The sequence below is a fragment of the Schistocerca serialis genome, chromosome 3 (assembly GCF_023864345.2).
Source record: "Schistocerca serialis cubense isolate TAMUIC-IGC-003099 chromosome 3, iqSchSeri2.2, whole genome shotgun sequence".
Taxonomy (NCBI): domain Eukaryota; kingdom Metazoa; phylum Arthropoda; class Insecta; order Orthoptera; family Acrididae; genus Schistocerca; species Schistocerca serialis.
The window spans coordinates 602169115-602193707 of NC_064640.1; positions in this window are offsets into that span (position 1 = coordinate 602169115).

The window sequence follows — 24593 nt, forward strand, 5'->3', positions numbered from 1 at the left end:
TGATGACCTTAGCAGTTAAGTCCCATAAGATTTCACACACATACTGCTCTAAGCATAGGGACGAGATTATGGAATCTATAATAAAACTGTATTGCCAACATTTTGATGGATGACAACTCGTGTACTCGTCGTGCTGTTCTCGTGAATACGTTCCTTCAGCACTCTGGGATTACCAGAATGGAGTGGCATGCCTGTTCCCCTAACGTGAACTCAATCGAACATGTTTGAGATCGATTGAAACGAACTGTGTTTGGATGTCGACAACGACCACGTGCTCTGGAGAATTACGCAGAATCGCCATTGAAGAGTGGGCTAGTTTGGGACAGGGCTCTGGCTTGACGATCTCACGGTATGCCGCGATGGATTCAAGACTGCATCCGAGCAAGGGGACGTTCCACAACGCATTGACGTTGCTCAGGAGTACTGTGAAAAACCCTGAATGGGAAAAAGACGATTTTGTCGATAAACAAACCTTTCCAACATATTCCGGAAACCGGATACATCTGACTGCATAATTCACATCAGTTCTTGCCACCCAGGATCCCATAAAGAGGCATATTTCCGCTCAGCGACTGATAGGTTAATCAAATACCCTTCAAATGAGGCGAATATTAATGCTAAATTGCATACTCTGGAGAAGGTAGCATTTAACATTATTATGATCCAAAACTAGTTATGGAATTATACTCAAGCGCGACAGAAACGACGTACTAAGGACAGAAATCAGATCACATTAGAAAAGAGCGAGCAAACAGAAAAATATAAGTTTATAACCTTACCATGCCGGTGTCATATTTCCGGCAAAATAAGTCGTTTATTTCGAGAAAATAGGTTGTAAATTAGCTTCAGGAGAGAGAATAATGTAGGACCACGTCTTATACACAGTTATAGGTAAGAGCGAAAAAGATAACATGCCATGAGCAGGAGGAGGAGATTAGTGTTTAACGTCCCGTCGACAACGAGGTCAGGAGAGACGGAGCACAAGCTCGGATTAGGGAAGGAAGGGGAAGGAAATCGACCGTGCCCTTCCAAAGGAACCATCCCAGCTTTTGCCTCAAGCGATTTAAGGATGTTATGCGAAACCTAAACCAGGATGGTCGGGTGAGGGTTTGAACCGTCGTTCTCCCGAATGCGAGTCCGGTGTGCTAACCACTGCGCCACCTCGCTCGGTACATAACATGTCATGTGTATATAAAATGACATGTAGTTAATGTGGTAAGTCTTATGTCGGGCAAAGAGGGAGAAACTTCAAAACGAGATTTAGAGAACATATTAGTAAAAAAAAGGCAGATTATTAAATATTCTAGAAGAAATTGAAATATACACACATATGAAGAAACAACAGGGCAACATACTTAACGAATAAACAGAGTTACGGAATAATATGTGTAGACAAAATTTCAACACCGTTTTAACAGAATAAGTTCGGTTTGGAGTCTCTCCATATCCTGCATGTAAAACTGTCTAATTTGATAAAGTATGGTGGATTACTTTGCAATTTTATCCCTTCTGTACATTCTATCTTCATATGCCAACTGTCCAAAGATTTTATTTCACATATATGAGTGCATGTCACAGACGTAAACAGGGTGGTCAGAAACAGTCTGAAAGCTTGTAATGGTGTTGCAGGGGATGTTGTGCTCATACATAGTTGTTCAGAAAAAAATTCTCAACGTTGCGCCGTTTCCGAGTTATTTAGCACTGAGTGGTGTCGCCAAACGTGTTCTTCGTTTCCTTTCCTCAAACCGAACAAACATAGCTATTACTCACATAGCTTAAATGTATCACTTCTGAAAAGACACATTTTAACTGCTAATTAGCATTTCAACAATGTCTATGCATTACCGCATTTTAGCGCGTATGAGTGCTTGAATTTGCGCGTGCAACGACCTAATTAGCTCACATCAATGCTAAATAACTCTGAAACGGCACAACGTATCGAATTTTTTCTTAAGTTATTCCGCAGCACAACATCCCCTGCAACATCCTTACAAGCTTTTCTGACTGTTTTTGAGCACCTGTATGCATACGATCTCAGAAATAACAAAAGACAGGTAGTGTATACTCTTTGATCTGTCAGTTCCATTATACGCTATATGATAGTTACGCCAGACGTGATCAATAATTGTTACTGTCTAAGATTTGACAGCAGTAACATACACGACAAACTGAGTACTGTGTAGTCGGACGGAATTCATATCCAATCGTATTAACTGACTCGCATGTTATTCTATACAGATACATAACGTAAGCAGTATTACATTTACGCTAATATACGAGTGTATATAGTTGTAGAGATTGATGTACGTATAATCGTATGTTCCTCTGCATCGGATGCCACTGACGATGGGTTATACACCCGAATACCTGTTCGGCAAATAAAAGTTTCAACTGCAGCTCATGGTCCTTTCATAAATATCTTAAAGCTGCAGAGAAGCAAACATTCAAGATTTCTAAATTAATTTCACATGTAACCAACAGCTCACATAAAACAGGTGCCCCTACAAGAACAAAAAGTGTCAAAGATATAATGGTATAGCAACCTGCGTGGGCTTACTTCACATTTCACACTTCTTCTCCTGAAGTAAAAGTGGTGGCTTGTTTTGCTCACTTACATAACGCAACATGCATGGCCTCACCTGACGCACACGTTAAATGCCGTCTATATTCAAGGGTAGGTCGTACACTCAGCTTGTGGGCTCCTTCTATAGCAACTCGTCCTCCAGAACCTCTTCGACATTACAGAAAGACTCGCATTTCTTCCTTCAAGTTGCAGTGCAGTCAAATCTCGAGACAACTAACTGACACTGAATGAAGAAGATATTGACAGCATGGCCATGCATTAAGGGAGACACTACTCTCCATCAGCCCGATACCTTAAAGGAGTTGATTCTTTATATTATTCTATGCTGTACTGTATCATCGTTTGTGTTCTAATGAAAATAAATCTGATATTTTCAGTTCAGGAGTATCTCAAAACAGTGATGCAGAAGCAGTAATATTGTTAAGTTTTTTTTATTGTTTTCTACAACTTTGTACACTGTGTTCAAGAAAATAAATAATACACATTTGCAAATTTTTTAACATTTGAAATATGTTCTCGAGCACTGTTGAACTTCCTATCTCCATTGTTCTGCTGATAAGATAGTAGTTAAAGTTTATAGGAATGTAGGTCCTTGAAACATTTGTATGAGTGCAGATGGAATGGATGACAGTCTTGTATACATGGTGTTTCCGTAAGAGGGTGCAAAAATGTAATAGGAAATAGAGAATGTTCCACCTAACAGTTTGATACAGTGAGTCTGGGGTCGGAGAAGCCAGCTTAAGAAGATATGGAAATAAACTCGTCTACCGGTTTGTCTAGCATTACTGTTTTCCAGCTTATTTACAACTAAGATGCGTACAAGTTTACACGTACTGTGCTGTTTATTTACATGTACGAGGATTGGAACTTAAATAGTGGCAACTATTTATTGACAACTGATACAAAAGAGTTACATCTTTGCACCTGTTCCTGTCCTTCACAGTAGTCACCAGCGTTGTGTAGAACCCGTTGCCAGCGATGTGGAAGGCGTAGTATACCGCAGAGCCTGTTCTGTTGATTGTGCGAATGGAGCGGTCTACTCCCTGTCGAATCTCTGGAACAGTTCTGAAGCGAATGCCACGAAACGGTTCCTTCATCTTCGGAATCAAATCAAAGTCACAAGGACTTAAGTCCGAGGGGGGGGGGGGGGAGGATATTGTGGATGGTACAGTACTTCCCATTCCCATCGACCGAACACAGCAGCCACAGCTTGCGCTGCATGCGCCCGCGCGTTGTCGTGTAAAATGATGGGTGGGTTGCACAGGAAGTGTCGCCGCTTCTTTCGCAAAGCTGGTCGCAGGCGATGCTCCAAAAACGAACAATAATACTGTGCATTGACTGTGGCATTCGCTTCAGAACTGTTCCAGAGATTCGACAGGCAGTAGACCTCTCCATTCGCACCATCAACAGAACAGGCTCTGCTAACGGTATACTACGCCTTCCACATCGCTGGCAACGGGTTCTACACAACGCTGGTGACTACTTTGAAGGACAGTAACAGGTGCAAACATGTAACTCTTTTGTATCGGTTGTGAATAAATAGTGGCCACTATTCAAGTTCAACCCTCATATATTCTTTATTTCCTGTAAGGAAACAAGGAAGACGAGCCCGATTACTAGGAAGTCATGATGCGGGTACTCTATGAACAGCAATTACACCCATATCACCCACAACGAGTCCAGGCAATGGTTGTGACTGGTTTTGCACAAGGTTCGCATTGTGTCAGCGGTTGCTCCAACAATGGATTGATCTACCAGATTTCCTCCAAATTGTGCTGTTTACTGATGAGGCCTCATATGATCATGATGGTATTTCGAACAGCAAGGATAGCCATGAGTGGGATGATGAAAACCCTCACGCTGTAGTAGGATCACACCATCAAAAGTACGTTTTGTTGTGAATATCTGGGCCGGCACTGTAGGCGACAATCTCATTGGGCCATATCTTCTACCTGGCGGTCCGAATGGCCACCTGTACCTGAGTTTCGTGCCAAGAGATCTACCTGAGTTGTTGGAGAATGTACCCTTGGCTATTCATGAGAGGGTATGGATGCAACATGACAGTGTACCGCCTCACTTCAGTGTGGAAGTCCGCAATCATCTCAATGGTGTATTTTTTGGCCGTTGGATTGGAAGGGGAGGTCCTATTCCATGTCCTGCGATGTCACTTGACCTGAATCTCCTTGATTATTTCCAATGGAGATATATAATGTCGCTTGTGTAGGAGACCCCAGTGGATACAGAGATGGGATTAGTTGCCAGAATTGTAGCTGCCTGTGATGTGATTCGAAACGCGCCAGGGATATTTGTCAGCGTGCGTCAGAATCTTGTTCACCGATGTCACGCTTGCTTTGAGGTCGATAGCCATCAGTTTCAACACATTTCGTAAGGTAGAGTACAAATGGTAAGTTCATTGAACCAATGATGGTGTTTGCAGTTAATTTTAACTAATGTAAATAAAAAAGTACACAGTAATGTGATTTTATTCCTATAACCTCTTTAAGCTGGCTTCTCCGAACCCAGATTCCCTTCCTCAATTGTTCAGTGGAGCATCTTCTATGTCCTGTTAAATTTTTGCAGGCTCTTACGGAAACATCCTATATGTGAACAATGGTTGTGGGATCTAGTCCCCACATTCTACCTGTTAGTACTTTTAGTCCATTGTGTGTGTTCTTTCGAGAGATTGGCAGGTGTGGAATCCAAGTTAGTATTTGGCGATGTGTTAGTCCTAGCTATTTTCTTGTTTCGGGTGGGTGAATGAGATAGTTGGATACTGCTAGATAAAGATAGCTCGGGTTGGTTTTCCCACCATTTTTGCAGGATTGATGAAGAACGACCACAGACACCTTTTCAATGCAAATGGAAAGGAGGAGGAAGGTCGGCACTTTTTGTGTTGGCGGCACAGGACATGATCTAGTCGTAGGAGTTGGTCGCCTGCGAAAAAGCTGGAATGTTAGCCAAATGGTGTGGTTCAACAAATGCAAACATTCTACAGGACGGTATCAACATACTGGAGTCTCATTGGGAAAAAATGTGTTCGTCGTCAGTGTGACTACGTTGATAAATAACAATGTAGACTTGAAGAATAGAGATGTAAAATGTTAATAATGTTTGTTTTATTTATAAAGCTTTAAGATTTTCGAAATAAAAAGTTGAAGACAATAATTTTCAGAACATCCTCATATATGAAATTACCTGACATCCTCTAACTATATGTTCGGCTATCAGTCAAGACAGTCAGATAGTTAGAAGTATCTGTCCAGAGCGATTTGAGATATAGTGACCTCATAAATCTGACTGTGGGAAGTTAGATCCCGAACTCTGATTTTTTGAAAGAATCCCAAGCAAGTATAATTCAATGCGAACGTGACCAATTACAAAACCGTCCATCAACCAGCCGTTGAGTTGATTATAGTCTGGGATACATAGGAAGTTGGATTAACAGAGGAGAAACAATATTCTAAGAAAAGCTACACGTTTCGCCACTGATTTGTTTTATTCGTCATGAAAGTGTGACACAAAGTTTCGACAATTTTCATTGCGAGACAATATATGCCTCTCCATACAATATCCAAATGACGCCATTGGCAGAGGATGACATGACAATAGGTCTTACTTCGACGCAGAGGAGCGGCCCTCACCTCCAGGTACTGCTACCGTGATCGGTGACAACAGTCATCAGTGTTAATGTGAGAGAAATCGAGAGACGAAATGAGGAGCATGAGAAGGTGAACAAAGAATAGAAATGCAAACGCACTTTCCGTTGATCACACCGAGTACGATTTGATCCCTGGAACTGCTCAGTAGGTTCTCCCGCCCGGAACCGCTGAAGACAGCTGTTACTCCCTACGATGAGTCTCTGTTGGTTACGTCGAGGTTTCCAGTGACGCAGTTGTATCAGGACTCCTATAAACACATGGCTCTACCTTTCACTCATGCGAACTCATAACCCAGCAGTCTTCTGGACTTGGAAATGCTGAGCGAAGGAGTTCAAGCAGGGGCTACCTACTCTGGCAAAGAAAAAGTAGCAACAGTAAGTATGGTCACGTAACACACAAATAAATGGTGTTGAGATTTCGTCGGAGTTTATTCTACGCTTTTCTAGTGTTCAAACTCTGTTTTATGATAGCTCAGGCTTTTATTTGCTTCCCGCGCCCGGGTTCCCGGGTTCGATTCCCGGCGGGGTCAGGGATTTTCTCTGCCTCGTGATGACCGGGTGTTGTGTGCTGTCCTTAGGTTAGTTAGGTTTAAGTAGTTCTAAGCTCTAGGGGACTGATGACCATAGATGTTAAATCCCATAGTGCTCAGAGCCATTTTATTTGCTACATATCCCGTTTCGCACCATTTTGACAATAAGTTCTGCGTTGCAGACTTCGCTGGAGGTGTTACCAAAACGCTTCAAAGCTTAAAGTCATACGCAAACAGTTCTGCACACGTTTTGTACGAAATGTGCTTCACATGAAACTCGACTATGAACATGCACTTCTTTTATTTTGGACACCATTTTGTGTTGCCTTCAACTGGCCATTAAACACGTCTGCTCCTCTCAATCACTCAAACGTTATGACACGACAAATTACATGGGACAATGAATGTGGGGGGTGAGAACGCACAGACATGTGGCAGCAACCGACTGGTGCATCTAAATCACTATTTACAGCATTTTCTGTGAAGGACAGCTCTCTTGTTCAGAAACAAGGGTCAGTTCCACATCAGTATTATAATCTTCCGGGCCAGTTTTATTTTTCCTACCCAGTAATACCCTATCATCTATGTTCTTCCCTAAATCACTCCAGGCAAATGCCGGGATGGTTCCTCTGAAAGGGCACGGCCGACTTCCTTCCCCATCCTTCCCTAATACGATGAGACCGATGACCACGCTGTCTGGTCTCCTTCCCCAAAACAACCAACCAACCAATCTATGTTCCATAAGGTATTACGAGCAGAGTTCACCTGTGGAGGAAGTTCCACGAGCCGTGACACGTCTATTGAACCTAATCAGGGAATCCGTTCGCTGATAATTTGTGTCAATGATAGCAGTTCATAATTTCCCACTGTGCTGTCTGCCTTCTGTAATTTTTTTATCCACTTGTGCACATTACAATTAGTAATATTGTTATTTCTGTAGAAATTGTGTAGCCTTCTCTAGGTTGACGCAGCTGGCAGGTCATCTGTGCACGTCTATAACAACACTAGAGAGGTAAGTGTATTCTAACGCAATGTGGAGTATGAACACACGTTTTTAACGATGTCATCTGACTGCAAAATTTCATCGTCTGCGAACAGCCCGACTGGACTACCAACGTTGTACACTGAAGCGCCAAAGGAACTGGTATAGGGGTGCATATTCAAATACAGAGATATGTAAACAGGCAGAATATGGCACTGCAGTCGGCAACGCCTATATAAGACAGCAAGTGTCCGGTGCAGTTGTTAGATCGGTTATTGCTGCTACAAACGCAGGTTATCAAGATCTAAGTGAGTTTGAACGTGGTGTTATAGTCGGCGCACGAACGACGGGACACAGCATCTCCGAGGTAGCGATAAAGTGGGAATTTTCGGTTCGACCATGTTCATATAAACAATAATCGTCTCCGAACTGTTCCTCTACTGTACGCAATACACAATGCTCTAACATGATTTCCGGATTTAACGCTGTTTAAGCGCAGTAAGGGACCACACTCTAACGTACCGTAACACCACCTCATCCGGAATTCGCTACACATGATGGCAGGTATGGTTCTCTAGGCATTCGCCAAACCCAAACCCTCCCATAGGATTGTCACAGAATACAGCGCGATTCATTACTCCAAATCATTCGTTACCAGTCGTCCACTGTCCAGTTGCGTCTCTCTTTATTCCATCTCGAGCGGCACTTAGCACTGTCTATAGAAATGAGTAACTTATGAAGAGCTGCTCGACCACTGTACCCCACTGTTTTTAACTTTCCACGCACAATCATTGTGCTACCTCAACTGCTAGTATCACTTTGGAACTCACGAGTGATTCTTTCAGCTACTGTCATGCGATTTCTTCCACAGCGCTCGACGGCCCTGCCCGTCGGTGTACGTATAATGTCTGCCTGGTCTTGGTTTCCTTGTGGTTATTTCCTCGCGTTTCCATTTCACAATCACATGACCAACAGTCGACTTGGACAGCCTTAGAAGGGTTGAAATGCCCCTCATAAATCCATTTCTCAGGTAGCATCCTGTGACTATTTCAGTACTGAGCTAGCTCTCCTGCGCTCTCTGGTCTGATGTAACTGCTTGTCTACTGACAACACAATACTCCCAGCCTCCTTTTATATTGGCGGGTCCGCCTCTCGTCTCATTTAGCGGCCAATTTCGCATTACGTAGGGTTTTCTGGATACTTGTTATCTTTTAGTGTATACCTGAGCTGCCCGAGATACAGAAAGGATTCACGCTGGCTACTTACCAAGATGGTTAAAATACAACAAGCGCTTTCTTTCAATGCGTTGACGCTGTTGGCTACAGTGAGTACAGACACTCATAAATTTCTCGTCAAATTCCTGTTAAAATCGGAGAAAATTTTAGTCGATTAACTTTTTAATGTACGTAAGTCTATGTGTGTGTTTGTTTGTTTGTTTTATTTAGAAACTTATTTGTTAATCTATGAGGCTGAGACTTGTTATCCACTGTAATTGTTGAAGTGTCTGAAGTTCAATCAATAATGTCACTTCAGTTACACATTAATATGTGATGAAGATAGATTGATGTTTTCAGCTGAAAGGCTGTATTAGTTTGCCCACCAGAGGGCAACAGAAGAAAAGAAGACACTGGCCACGCATTTGGAAAGACCACGGCTGAAATTTCCATCTGGCCATCCACAATAAGGTATACCGCAGTTCCCCTTAATTGCTTGGGCCAAATACCGTACTCGTTACTTTCAAATGGTCGGGACCGATTATCTTCCCCATCTTTCTTTTTCCGATCTTGTTCTCTGTTTCTGATGAGCTGTGCAGTGGAATCTGTAACAGACGAAAACGTGACTAGCCCGTTGCATCCCACAGCACTGTACGACTCGCGCTGTGTTGCTTGATGTCTCGTATCAGGCAGTCAATACGGTTGTGGTTTCCGCATTCAGGACATACCACCTCTGATGCTACAAAAGCTGGTCATCTTGGAGGCGTTGCAGAGCCTTGCGCTGCAGAAGGAAATACCACTTCTGAGAAATGAAAGGCACAACGCGTTCCGAGAAAATAGCTACGCAGATACTCTCTGTTGCAGATAACTAACTTGGAAAGCGTTACGTTGATGAAGCATCTGTCCGGATTTCCAGCGACTTTAGTGAGACGCGACGTGCTCCATGGGTAAGACTGGAATTCCTAGAATCCTGTTCGACGGCAGAGAAACGCAGCGTTGTCTGAGCTTTGTTCTGTAACAGCTGCCGAAAGTCACGCGATTGTGTGGAGTGGAAGAGCCGGCCGAGCGGTCATTTCTTCAAATATAAATAGTTTGAGCGAGGTCAGAAGTTATTCTTATAGTAACAACTTGGTCACGGACAACATTAAAAGCCATTAAGATGCAAATTATTTTCCTCAGACTACCTTGAATTGTAAGTCAGCGCTTGTGCAGATTTGTTTATGCTTTGCCATATAGTTCTCCTGTCAAATCAAGGTGAAACAGACTGTTATCAGTGGTAGCTGCCAAGTAAACTGAAGCACGTCACAGTCACTAATCCGTCTTTGGTATGTAATGCCATAACATATACGCGATCCCAAAGAGATCATAGGATTTGTTTCCACATGCTTTTGCTAACAGCAAATTCTTCTCAGTTTCCTTGCCAAAAACTAGTGCTTTATAAAGTTAGTGATCAACAAAACCTGAGACCAACTGCTAACTGATATATGCAGTGTTCTTTTTTGTGTGTTCCGTTTCCATGTAAGATAAATGTGCGCGAAGAAAATAATATCGTAAAAAAATGTGACGAATTGTCCAAACAAAACGAATTATTGATCTACAATCCATAAAAATTAGTAACTAGTATGTGTAATAAAAACATGGCTCCATTGATGATAATGCAGATGCATTGAAATATGTTTGGGTACGAGAATTTAGAACAAGTTGGCAAAAACAGACGGTACACTGTCCCATAAAATTAGTCAACAACGACTAAAAAAAACAGCTTTCGTTAAACAGACATTTATTCGTATGTTTCTTTTATTGCCGTGTTATGGTGTACTCGGCTTTAATTATTGTGGAGAACGTTGATGCAGTTATTACTGTTCGTCAGCTATTTTTTATAAATATGCCTTTTACTAAACACAAAATATTTTTCGTTTACCAAGACGTGTTGACGCCCATGTGACACCTTCTCAGGCCCACAATTTAACTGTTAATGGAATTTATTTACATTGTAAATATAATGTAATTCTTTCTTTGGTAAATTGTGAACTATCCAGTCACATTAATGTGACACTGCCTATATTCGAAGTCAACGTGTAATAACGATTCACGGACGGCAGGCGTCAGCGCTAGCAGTGGAAGGATACATGAAGAAGTGTGCCGGCCAGTGTGGCCAAGCGGTTCTAGGCGCTTCAGTCTGGAACCGCGCGACCGCTACGGCCGCAGGTTCGAATCCTGCCTCGGGCATGGGTGTGTGTGATGTCCTTAGGTTAGTTAGGTTTAAGTAGTTCTAAGTTCTAGGGGACTGATGACCTCAGATGTTAAGTCCCATAGTGCTCAGAGCCATTTGAACCATTTGAGCCACCATTTGAACCATTTGAGCCAAAGAAGAGTGTCGGGGGGAGGGGGGGAGGGGGGGGGGACGCGGAAAATAGTGCAGTCGTTGTCGTAACGTGGAAACGGAACGATTTATCTGACGTCCAAAAGGGCATGATCATTGGCTTTCGGACCAAGAGTGGAAGTATTTCAGAAACGGCTAAGTTTGTAAAATGTTCGCGTGCAGCCGTGTTTGCAGTATACCGTGCATAGAAATGTGACGCTATCCAAAACCGACGCGGAGAAACTGTGATGCACCACGGTCCATAGATGACAGGTGTGAACGACGGCTGCGAGATTGTGTACGGGTGAACAGACGTGCAGCTGTTGAGCAGCTGACAGCCCAGATGAACCAAGGGACTACCGACAGAGTCTCCTCAACGACCATTCAGCGAAGTTGATCTGTATGAGCCTCTGCAGCCGGCCCTTGGTTCATGCACACATGCCAACTGCTGTCCATCGGCGACCAAGGCTGGATTTGCGCGCCATTACCAGCTGGACGACCACTGAGTGGCGACAGATGGCCTTTTCAAATGAATCAAGTTTTGTGTTCCACCGGACAGATGGTCGTTGACGTGTATGGCCCTGCAACAGGCGTTGTAAGGGTTCAGGCCAGAGGAGGGAGCGTTGTGGTCTGGAGAATGTTTTCGTTGCGTTCTTAGGGTGATCTCGTCATTCTGGAAGGCACATGTAAGTACGCATCTATCATTGGGGACCGTGTCCATCCCTGAATGCAGTCTGTTTTCTCCTTGGCTCGATGGCATCTACCTGCAGGACAATGCAACGTGTCACACAGCTCGCAGTGTGAGTGAATGGTTCGAAGAGCACCAGAATGAGTTTACCATATTCCCCTGACCACTAAACTCCCCAGATTTAAACACAATTGAGAATTTGTGGGACAACCTCGATCGAACTGTTCGCCCTATGGCTCCTCACCCCAGAAACCTAGCGCAGATGACGACGGCACTGGCTCCACATACCTGTTGTACCTTCCAGAACCTCACTGACTCTCTTGCTGCACGTGCGTGTTGCAGAAGGTAGTTATTCACGCTTTTGACGGGTGGTAACATTACTGTGACTGGACCAAAGTAAGTTGCAATTGATATTCATCCACTACACAGTTACCCTAATAAACGGAACATTAGTCAACAAACTCTAAAAGCATTGCCTTGCTACTGTCAGAAAAACAGATGTCCTATAGAAGTAAAAACTAAACCCCGCCTAGACAGGCCACGAAGGCCCAATGGAACCGACCGGCCGTCGTGTCATCCTCAGACCACAGGCGTCACTGGATGAGGACTCGGAGGGGCATGTGATCAGCATACCGCTCTCCCGGCCGTAAGTCAGTTTACGAGACCGGAGCCGCTACTTCTCTATCAAGTAGCTCCTCAGATTGCCTCAGAAGAGCTGAGTGCTGCCCACTTGCCAACAGCGCTCGGCAGACCGGATGTTCACTCATTCAGGTGCTAGCCCAGCCCGACATCGCTTTACTTCAGTGATCTGATGGTTTCGCTCCAGGGTCTGGTAGACCCCATCTTTCACAAAGCCTCATTGAAAACAAATGTAATGTGGTCATGTCTCGAGACCTTGGGGCCAGGAAATAGGTCCCTTCTGCTAATCCAGTGTCCTGGAAGCGTTTCGCCCAATGCCTTCCTAATCATCGAGGCCCAGTGAGGAAGTGAGGAGGGGCACCACCCTGCAGCTGCATGACGTCAAGACCTGTGGAAATGTAGACTGTTCCAACGCGGATAAGCAGTCGAGGCTGCTGACGCCTCTGCAAGGAAAAATGGTCCTTCTACACGATCATGAAGCAGACAACACCACCCGTTTACGTTTGGACTGCCGCGCACAGTCTCCGTGCAAAAATAGAGCTTCACACAGCACAAGACCCTCACGTTGCGTTGGTTTACCTCCCCAGACACATGAAAGGAAGGTTCGTCGGTGAACGTCACCTGTTTAAGATAGTCTGGGTCATCACGCACGCGCCTCAGAATCTCAAATGCAAATGCTTTGAGCTTTGGTCTGTCATTAGGTTGAAGAGCATGCAGCTGCTGCACCTTGTACGCATGAAGCTTCAGTCTCTCGTGTAACATCCTGTGCAGTGTGATTGGTGGCAGCTGCAACTGTCGGGACGCTAGACGGATTGATTTGGTTGGGCTGTGGATATATACCTGTTTCACTCTGCGTCACTCGTGCTCGGATAGGCAGAACTCGTCCTCTTCGCGATACTTCCTGATTCATTGACCATCGTTTACAAGTGTTTGGTGGTCGGGAGTGATGGTGGTATGCATCTGTAATTTGTCTGGAAGTTCCACTGGACCTGGGTGTCAGACGTGGCCTCTATCAACCGTTCCAAACACCATTCCGCCTTCTGCAAAACAAAACAAAAAATGCTTCAGGCGTGCGTGAACATGACGCCGCAAACCACACCTTTCTGCCTATCCACATTTCTCAAATATCAGTAAACTCCTGGCTCTTTAAAGAATCGAACTCCCACGTATAATACAACTTCAAAAGTCTGATTACTTAAGCCGGCCGGAATGGCCGTGCGGTTCTAGGCGCTACAGCCTGGAGCCGAGCGACCGCTACGGTCGCAGGTTCGAATCCTGCCTCGGGCATGGATGTGTGTGATGTCCTTAGGTTAGTTAGGTTTAATTAGTTCTAAGTTCTAGGCGACTGATGACCTCAGAAGTTAAGTCGCATAGTGCTCAGAGCCATTTGAACCATTTGATTACTTCAGCCGGCCGGAGTGGCCGTGCGGTTCTAGGCGCTACAGTCTGGAATCGCGTGAGCGCTACGGTCGCAGGTTGGAATCCTGCCTCGGGCATGGATGTGTGTGATGTCCTTAGGTTAGTAAGGTTTAAGTAGTTCTAAGTTCTAGGGGACTGATGACCACAGCAGTTAAGTCATATAGTGCTCAGAGCCTTTTGAATCTTTTGATTACTTCACAAATCAGTTAATGTGTTAGATGTTTGACGAGAAGCATGTAAGCGAGAAACACTTTGAAAAAGGTTTAAAATTATGCTTAAAGTTTGTTGGAAGTCGCTGAGTGTTCTCATTATGAAACACTGGATGATTTGCGCTCTATTATACGCAGAATCTAGTTTTTGACGCATCTAAATGTCTATGACGTCATGCCTCCTGAGCTATGTGCCGTACAATGATATAATTTTGCAGGTACATTCAGTGGTGTGTTGGGATACTGTCTGCATACTGTGTCACGAATAGAGTCGGTCGTAAAGAAGTTTAAATGAAAACGTCATATCTGAAGATGAAGTTTAACTACATGAACAGCGAAAATGTTGTAAACGATAAACTTTTTTCCTTTCGTAATTCTGTGGGAGCTGTCAGCAAGACAAAGATTCGTAAGGGTTCGAAATTATGTGTAAAATTTGTAGGAAATTGTGCTGTCATTCTCAAGTACTGGATGAATAAAGTCCGGGTATTTGCGTTGCATTAGTTACACTGCCTCAAGACAAACACAGTTTCTAATTATAACCCTTCTCTTATTGTGTGAAACTTTCAACATAAGAGTACACCTCTTATGAATAAATATGTTTAAACTGCGTCAATAACTACGGGAAATACTGAGAATCAAATTTTTGTTCCTCTGCTAGGTGTTAGGCAAGTTGCAACTGGAACTAGGTTCCGGCTCCTGGATAGTCGCTTAGTAACGTACATATGCGATCAAAGTTGTACAGATAATTTTGGAACACCTTATACAAGTTGAATTGAATGTTGTTCATCACGTAATTATAAGGATTTTTATGGTCCATGTATCGTTTATAGAGGGACTTTAATTCAGATGCAGCACAACAGAGAACAAGCAATGAAAAAAAGAAAGAAAGTCCCTAATTTGTGTTTGTGATTCCGTTAAAGACGTGCTCATGAGGTACAGAGAATAAAGATGTGCATCTGATGTTAGAAGCACATCGTGTTTCACTTACTACGCAAGCATTGTTCAGTAGCGATTACCCTTGTAGGCAACAGGTTATGATCCGGCCCCTGGCAGGTGGCGTATTGGTTTTAGCTGAACTGGAGACCTCAGAACGAAGTCTGAGAAAATATTTGCACGATTTAGCACTTCTGACTGGTGTGTCACTAACTGAAATTCAAATTGTACGATAGAATACCAGAGGAGTTGTTACATACATTAAGACAGAAAAAAAGTTCAAAAACATTGAGACAAGTAGATTTTGTAGTGATCAGCGCAGAGAACTGTGTGCTGTACAGATACATCTACATCTACATCTACATCTACATTGATACTCCGCAAGCCACCCAACGGTGTGTGGCGGAGGGCACTTTACGTGCCACTGTCATTACCTCCCTTTCCTGTTCCAGTCGCGTATGGTTCGCGGGAAGAACGACTGTCTGAAAGCCTCCGTGCGCGCTCTAATCTCTCTAATTTTACATTCGTGATCTCCTCGGGAGGTATAAGTAGGGGGAAGCAATATATTCGATACCTCATCCAGAAACGCACCCTCTCGAAACCTGGCGAGCAAGCTACACCGCGATGCAGAGCGCCTCTCTTGCAGAGTCTGCCACTTGAGTTTATTAAACATCTCCGTAACGCTATCACGGTTACCAAATAACCCGGTGACAAAACGCGCCGCTCTTCTTTGGATCTTCTCTATCTCCTCCGTCAACCCGACCTGGTACGGATCCCACACTGATGAGCAATACTCAAGTATAGGTCGAACGAGTGTTTTGTAAGCCACCTCCTTTGTTGATGGACTACATTTTCTAAGCACTCTCCCAATGAATCTCAACCTGGTACCCGCCTTACCAACAATTAATTTTATATGATCATTCCACTTCAAATCGTTCCGTACGCACACTCCCAGATATTTTACAGAAGTAACTGCTACCAGTGTTTGCCCCGCTATCATATAATCATACAATAAAGGATCCTTCTTTCTATGTATTCGCAATACATTACATTTGCCTATGTTAAGGGTCAGTTGCCACTCCCTGCACCAAGTGCCTATCCGCTGCAGATCTTCCTGTATTTCGCTACAATTTTCTAATGCAGCAACTTCTCTGTATACTACAGCATCATCCGCGAAAAGCCGCATGGAACTTCCGACACTATCTACTAGGTCATTTATATATATTGTGAAAAGCAATGGTCCCATAACACTCCCCTGTGGCACGCCAGAGGTTACTTTAACGTCTGTAGACGTCTCTCCATTGATAACAACATGCTGTGTTCTGTTTGCTAAAAACTCTTCAATCCAGCCACACAGCTGGTCTGATATTCCGTAGGCTCTTACTTTGTTTATCAGGCGACAGTGCGGAACTGTATCGAACGCCTTCCGGAAGTCAAGAAAAATAGCATCTACCTGGGAGCCTGTATCTAATATTTTCTGGGTCTCATGAACAAATAAGGCGAGTTGGGTCTCACACGATCGCTGTTTCCGGAATCCATGTTGATTCCTACATAGTAGATTCTGGGTTTCCAGAAATGACATGATACGCGAGCAAAAAACATGTTCTAAAATTCTACAAGAGATCGACGTAAGAGATATAGGTCTATAGTTTTGCGCATCTGCTCGACGACCCTTCTTGAAGACTGGGACTATCTGTGCTCTTTTCCAATCATTTGGAACCCTCCGTTCCTCTAGAGACTTGCGGTACACGGCTGTTAGAAGGGGGGCAAGTTCTTTCGCGTACTCTGTGTAGAATCGAATTGGTATCCCGTCAGGTCCAGTGGACTTTCCTCTATTGAGTGATTCCAGTTGCTTTTCTATTCCTTGGACACTTATTTCGATGTCAGCCATTTTTTCGTTTGTGCGAGGATTTAGAGAAGGAACTGCAGTGCGGTCTTCCTCTGTGAAACAGCTTTGGAAAAAGGTGTTTAGTATTTCAGCTTTACGCGTGTCATCCTCTGTTTCAATGCCATCATCATCCCGTAGTGTCTGGATATGCTGTTTCGAGCCACTTACTGATTTAACGTAAGACCAGAACTTCCTAGGATTTTCTGTCAAGTCGGTACATAGAATTTTACTTTCGAATTCAATGAACGCTTCACGCATAGCCCTCCTTACGCTAACTTTGACATCGTTTAGCTTCTGTTTGTCTGAGAGGTTTTGGCTGCGTTTAAACTTGGAGTGGAGCTCTCTTTGCTTTCGCAGTAGTTTCCTAACTTTGTTGTTGTACCACGGTGGATTTTTCCCGTCCCTCACAGTTTTACTCGGCACGTACCTGTCTAAAACGCATTTTACGATAATGTTGGAACACCTTGTACAAGTTGAATTGAGTGTGGTTCATCACGAATTGTAAGGATTTTTATGGTCCATGTATCGTTTATAGAGGGACTTTAATTCAGATGCAGCACAACAGAGAACAAGCGATGAAAAAAAGAAAGAAAATCCCTATTTTGTGTTTGTGATTCCGTTAAAGACGAACTTATGAGGTACAGAGAATAAAGATGTGCATCTGACGTTAGAAGCACATCTATTATTTAATAATTGATTATAGAGTTTTTGTTGAATGAGAACTTTTTAATTTGAATGGTTCTATGGTTGTTATGACTTTAATTTTGGATTGAATGTCTCTTATTTTTACGTCTTTTGTTATATATATTTCTTCTTTGGTAATTTACTATAGAGAGGATTATATGTCAGGTGAATTTCCACTGAGAAACTTTGAATTATTTACGAGTAATCCGGTTTCCTTACTGTTACGCAGTTAATAGTCTGTGTTAACTTTAATGTAGATTTTCTAAAGGATGCTGACAGGAAAAATGATCTGAAAACTTCATTTTGTTCATATAATTTGGTCTCAGTAATTAGCTTGCAACCGGGTGGATAAAGACAGTAGGAACCTAATTGATAATGTATTCTTTGATGAAGCTCAGAATAAGAAAATGACTGTTTACCCAGTAACAAATGCTCTCTCTGATCATAAGGCACAATTAGTTAGACTAAGTAACATAGCGCCTTACAGTATGGACACTCCTCAGTGGAAATCAGTTAGAGTAATTAATGACCCCATGACAAATCTTTTTAAGAACAGTTTACAGGAGATGACACGACATGTAGTTTATAATGAACCAAATGCTAACATAAAATTTAATCTACTCCGTGATCAATTCATATTAGTATTTGAAAACAGCTCTCTGCATAAGCTAATCAGAAAGAACACTTAACAGCCATATAAAAACCATGGATCACTACACAGATTAAAGTATCTTGTGAAAAGATCCTATCTACCATATCAGCACAAGAGTGATATCAGTCGCCAAACTATGCCTGAAATATCGATATTATCTTGACACTACTTACACATGGATAACCAATTCTTAAAATAAAAAAAAATACAGTGAAGATATCAACACTGTGAAACATCTGCAATGCATAGTGCAAAAACCACGCTAAAATATATGTAAAACAAAACAATGAGCTGAAAAGTAAACATTTGAATTATTAAATTCACGTCATCAACTATGACTATAATAGAGCTAAGTGTTCACAATCCTTGATGTAAGATAAACCACTAGAAATCACTTCTAAACTACTGACTGCACATCAAGATCTTCCTAACAAAGTCCAATCCTGGTAGGATCGCCAATTTATACAACATGCCATGCTGGTATGGTAATGTGGGAATTACCTGTGATTAATTTCTGCACCGGAAGGACACCTGACTCAGAACAACCCTTAATCTACACTACTGCAATGTGTGCGCAAGGGAATGTCTGAACGCATATTAATAATGTGTGGTCCTAGTGGTGAACCCCAAGTTGGCAACTTGAGATAAAACAATGATTGATATCAAACAGCCCACTGAAACAAACCAAAAAATTATCAAATGAACAAGTTATATTTTCAATTGAAATGAGAAAGGTTATTCATTGAAATGACTGATTTATTGGAAATGAAACTTGCATGGAATATGCTGTTCCATCATAATAACAAAAAAACATGTCCGATTAAACACCTATAAACCACAATTACGTGAATGGTAATGGCTGGCTGGCAATAGTGACGCGAATGATGGGAATTCTCTACGCAACGCCTTCCTCTGTGGCTACGAACATTGATGCTATCTGCCTGATTCTCTCTTAAGTGATAATAATTGTGAACCACGAATCTGTAAGACTGTGCTAAATACGTTAATTGAACAAGTACTGCCGCAAATCGAAGCAACACTCTGGGGAGGGTCTAAAGCCCATTGAAAATTCTCTATGTTCCACAGCTGCAAAGATGGTCGCCACAGACAGCTGCCTGTTTTGAGTGAACCCCGTGCTCGGCACTACTAAATCCGGGTGTCTGTACGCAGACTCGAACGTTAGACTCCACCTCGATCGCCACTCCTTGTCGAACCCTCCGATCTTCACACCATGCCGTCCCCAGACGAACTCTACTAAAAAATTTCACAAAATCCACTGCATTCGGGAGGACGACGGTTCAATCCCGCGTCCGTTCATCCTGATTTAGGTTTTCCGTGATTTCCCTAAATCGCTCCAGGCAAATGCCGGGATGGTTCCTTTGAAAGGGCACGGCCGACTTCCTTCCCCGTCCTTCCCTAATCCGATGAGACCGATGACCTCGCTGTTTAGTCTCTTCTCCCAAACAACCCAACACCAACCCTCCGAAATCCACTTCTTTCAAAAACACTCCACACAGAGCACCTCGAAAAATTCAAACTACCAATTACACGCAGCAGGATTTTTCAAAGTTATTTCCCAAATAGAGTGGCTTACTACCAAAAATTACTGACACCACTAACAGGTCTTCTGACGTCACCGTCTGATTCCCAATCATGACGCTTATTTTCAGCGTGGCTGGGAAATTGCTTGACGTGGGAGCCTAAACATCGTAAAAAAATATATATTGGCTGCGCTGGTGACACACTGTTGGGCAACCAGAAGCGCAGGATCATCTCAGATTCTGAGGAGAAACTTTTTACAATGCTAGAAGATGCGCTTCTCTTAAAAGAAAATAACCTCGGCCAGCTGCCCCGCAGATATCTGCAGACTGCGAAAAACTTTTTCTCCCGGCAGAGGCAATTTCGAGCGCGCCATCCTATCGTTTGATAGGTCCTGAAAGTTAAAATACAGGACTCCGGCTAGCATTGGGAACAATACACCGCACCGCGTCAACAGCAGAACACTAGGGTAGTTTTGTGACTCCTTGTCGTCCTGGGCCTCGCGCAACCCTCTCCCCTGACTTGCAAGTAGCTAGCAGCCCCAGAGTGCTCCCTACATTTTACCTGCAGGCGGTTGCTTCTGCCTGCCCAGAATTCCGGTCAATTAAGGCGGTTCCTGCGGTAACTGTCCGGGCAGCGCTTCTCTCCCCACACAGCAGCAACACAACAGATAAGAAAATTTGTTTGTCAACAGAAGGACAGACCCATCACCACTAATTACCCGCAGTGCAACTAGATACCGACGCAAGCAGTACGCAATCAGTGTCAGCCCACTTTGTTAAACATCTTAACCATAATTAAAATAAAGGGGGTAAGCCCTCAGGATTTGCCATCGTTCAGTATTACCGACGACAGTACGACTAGAGCGAAGTTACTAAACGCAGTTTTCCGAAATAACACCACCAAAAAAAAAAAAAAGGCGAAATAGATATTCCAGAATTCGAATCAAGACCAGCAACCAGCATGAGTAACTTTAGATGTAGATATCATTGGAGTACGGAAGCAGCTTAAATCACTTAATAAAGGCAAGTCTTCAGATCTAGACTGTATACCAGTTAGGTTTCTTTCAGAGTATGCTGCTACAATAGCTCCATACTTAGCAAAGTTACAAAGGTCGCACAAAGATTCAAGAAAGGAAATAAGAGTAATAAGTTGAATTACTAACGCGTATCACTGACGTCGATTTACTGTGGGATTTTGGAATATATATTGTGTTCAAACATTATGAATTATCTCCAAGGTAAGACACATAGACAGCACCAATTCAGAAAACATCGCTCTTGCGAAACACATATAGCTCTTTAATCACACGAAGTAATGAGTGCTATCTACAGAGGCTCTCAAATTGAGTCCACGTTTCTAGGTTTCCTAAAGGCTTTTGACACCAATCCTCAGAGATTTCTAAAAAAAATTGCGTGCCTTTGGACCATCGTCTCAGTTGTCTAACTGGATTCGTAATTTCCTGTCAGAAAGGTAACAGTACGTTGTAATGATCAAATAAAACAGAAGTGATTGTTGGCGTTCCACGAGGAAGTGTTATAGGCCCTCTACGGTTCTTGATCTATATAAACTATTTAGAAGACGATCTAAGCAGCACTCTTAGATTGTTTGCAGATTATGCTGCCATTTAGTGTCTAGTAAAGTGATCAGAAGATCAAACCAATTGCAAAATTACTTAGATACGGTATCTGTATGATGCGGAAAGTGGCAATTAACTCTAAATAAGGAAAAGCGTGAGGTCATCCACATGAGTACTAAAAGAATTTCGTTAAATTTCGGCTACACGATAATCACATAAATCTAAAGGCTGCAGTTCAACTAAATATTAGGAATTACAATTATGAACAACATAAACTGGAACGAACACATAGATAATGTTGTGAGGAAGCCAAAACGAAGACTGCGTTTTTTTTTGGCAAAACACGTAGAAGACGCAACAGATCTAGTAAAGAGACTGCCTACACTTGTCCGTCCTCCGCTAGAGTATTCTTGTGTGGTATGGGATCCTTATTAGGTGGGACTAACGAAAACATCGAAAAGCCCAAAGAACGGTAGCTCGTTTTGTATCATAGGAAAATAGGGGAGAGAGTGTGACGGATAAGATAAGCGGCTGGGGTGGCAACCATTAAAACAAAGACTTTTTCGTTCTGGCAATGTCTTTTCAAGAAATATGAGTCATCAACTTTCTCCTCTGAATGCGAAAATATTTCGTTGACGTTACCCTATATAGGGATAAAACATTATCCAAATAAAATAAGAGAAACCAGAGTTCATGCGGAAAAATTTAAGCGTTCATTTTTCCCACGCACTGTCAGAGAGTGTAACGATAGAGAAATAACCTGAAAGTAGTTTGATGAACCCTCTGCCAGGCACTTAAGTGTGATTTGTAAGGTATCATGTAGATGTACCATTTCTATGTCATCTACAGAATCCAAATCTTAGTCCTATACAGAATGTTAGGGGAGGTGAACGGCATTCCGCTGGCTGCCACCAAAGACATCGAAAGTTATGAACAATTCTTCTTCTGGAATGATGTTAGCTGCCCTCGAAACGCCATATAGAGAGCATGCCAATTTACTATCAATCATGAGTGAAAACTGGGCGGAAAGATGCTTCCAGTTAAGTTTTATTTTTGGTCGGAACATGAAATGAAATTTTGTGTCGACAGTATCCCCTCAACTGAGATATTAGGGGCTACAAAGCTGTAGATGTCGGCACTCGCTGTGCATTAAGAATCTCTCTCCTTACATCTGCAAAATGGCTCTGAGCACTATGCGACTTAACTTCTGAGGTCATCAGTCGCCTAGAACTTAGAACTAATTAAACCTAACTAACCTAAGTACAACACACACATCCATGCCCGAGGCAGGATTCGAACCTGCGACCGCAGCGGTCACGCGGTTCCAGACTGAAGCGCCTTTAACCGCACGGCCACACCGGCCGGCCTTACATCTGCAACTCCGTTAACTTCGTACACCGCCTCACTCACCTGAGGCTCCGGGATACGGATATTATGGTCAAATGCGACACAGTCTTCCTCTTTAAAAGAGTCCCATTTCCTTGGGACTAATAGCGGTAAAGTTCTGCGATTGTTTCACTGAACTTTCTAGGTACGTTCTGTCACCTACTTCTTTACTATTCGAAAGAAAATACACACATAAAAAAAAATTTGAATCAGCCCGGTTCCCAGAACTTCTGAAGATAGACGTTGACTGTGGATATTGTGTGACAGACACAGTCCCCCGATTAGTTCCAGTCATGCCACCAGGAAGGAGGTACACGGTTCGAGTTATCTGTAGTTCAACCATGCCTAGGCGGTCAGTACCGCAGTTCGATCGCGTCTGCATTGTTACTTTGTGCCAGGAAGGGCTCTTAATAAGGGAAGTGTCGAGGCGTCTTTGGGAGTGAACCAAACCAGACATGGAGGAGATACAGAGAGGCACGAACTGTCGATGCAATGCCTCGCTCTGGCTGCCCAAGGGCTACTACTGCGGTGGATGACCGCTATCTACGGATTATGGCTCGGAGGAACCCTGACAGCAGCGCCACCATGTTTGATAATACTTTTCGTGCAGCTACAGGACGTCGTTTTACGACTCAAACTGTGCGCAATAGGCTGCATTATGCGCAACTTCACTCCCGACGACCATGGCGAGGTCCATCTTTGCAAGCACAACACCACGCAGCGCGGTATAACTGGGCCCAACAACATGCCGAATGGGCCGCTCAGGATTGGCATCACGTTCTCTTCACCGATGAGTGTCGCATATGCCTTCAACCAGACAACCATCGGAGACGTGTTTGCAGGCAACCCGGTCAGGCTGAATGCCTTAGACACACTGTCCAGCGAGTGCAGCAAGGTGGAAGTTCCCTGCTGTTTTGGACTGGCATTATGTAGGGCCGAAGTACGCCGCTGGTGGTCATGGAAGGCGCCGTGACGGCTGTACGATACGTGAATGCCATCCTCCGACCGATAGTGCAACCATATCGGCAGCATATTGGCGAGGCATTCGTCTTCATGGACGACAATTCGCGCCCCCATCGTGCACACCTTGTGAATGACTTCTTTCAGGATAACGACATCGCTCGACTAGAGTGGCCAGCATGTTCTCCAGACATGAACCCTATCGAACATGCCTGGGATAGATTGAAAAGGGCTGTTTATGGACGACGTGAGCCAGCAACCACTCTGAGGGATCTACGCCGAATCGCCGTTGAGGAGTGGGACAATATGGACCGACAGTGCCTTGATGAACTTGTGGACGACGAATACAGGCACGCCTCAGTGCAAGAGGACGTGCTACTTGGTATTACAGGTACCGGTGTCTACAGAAATCAGGACCATCCCTCTGAGGGTCCCGCTGTATGGTGGTACAACATGCAATGTGTGGTTTTCATGAGCAATAAAAAGGACGGGAATGATGTTTATGTTGATCTCTATTCCAATTTTCTGTACAGGTTCCGGAACTCTCGGAACCGAGGTGATGCAAAACTTTTTTTGATGTGTGTATTATGGACCAACCGATGGCGTGGCGCTAGGTAGCCCGTTATCACCTGTCGTAAGCGTCGCTATACATGGAACATTTTGAAGCAAAGGTACTAGAATCGGTGA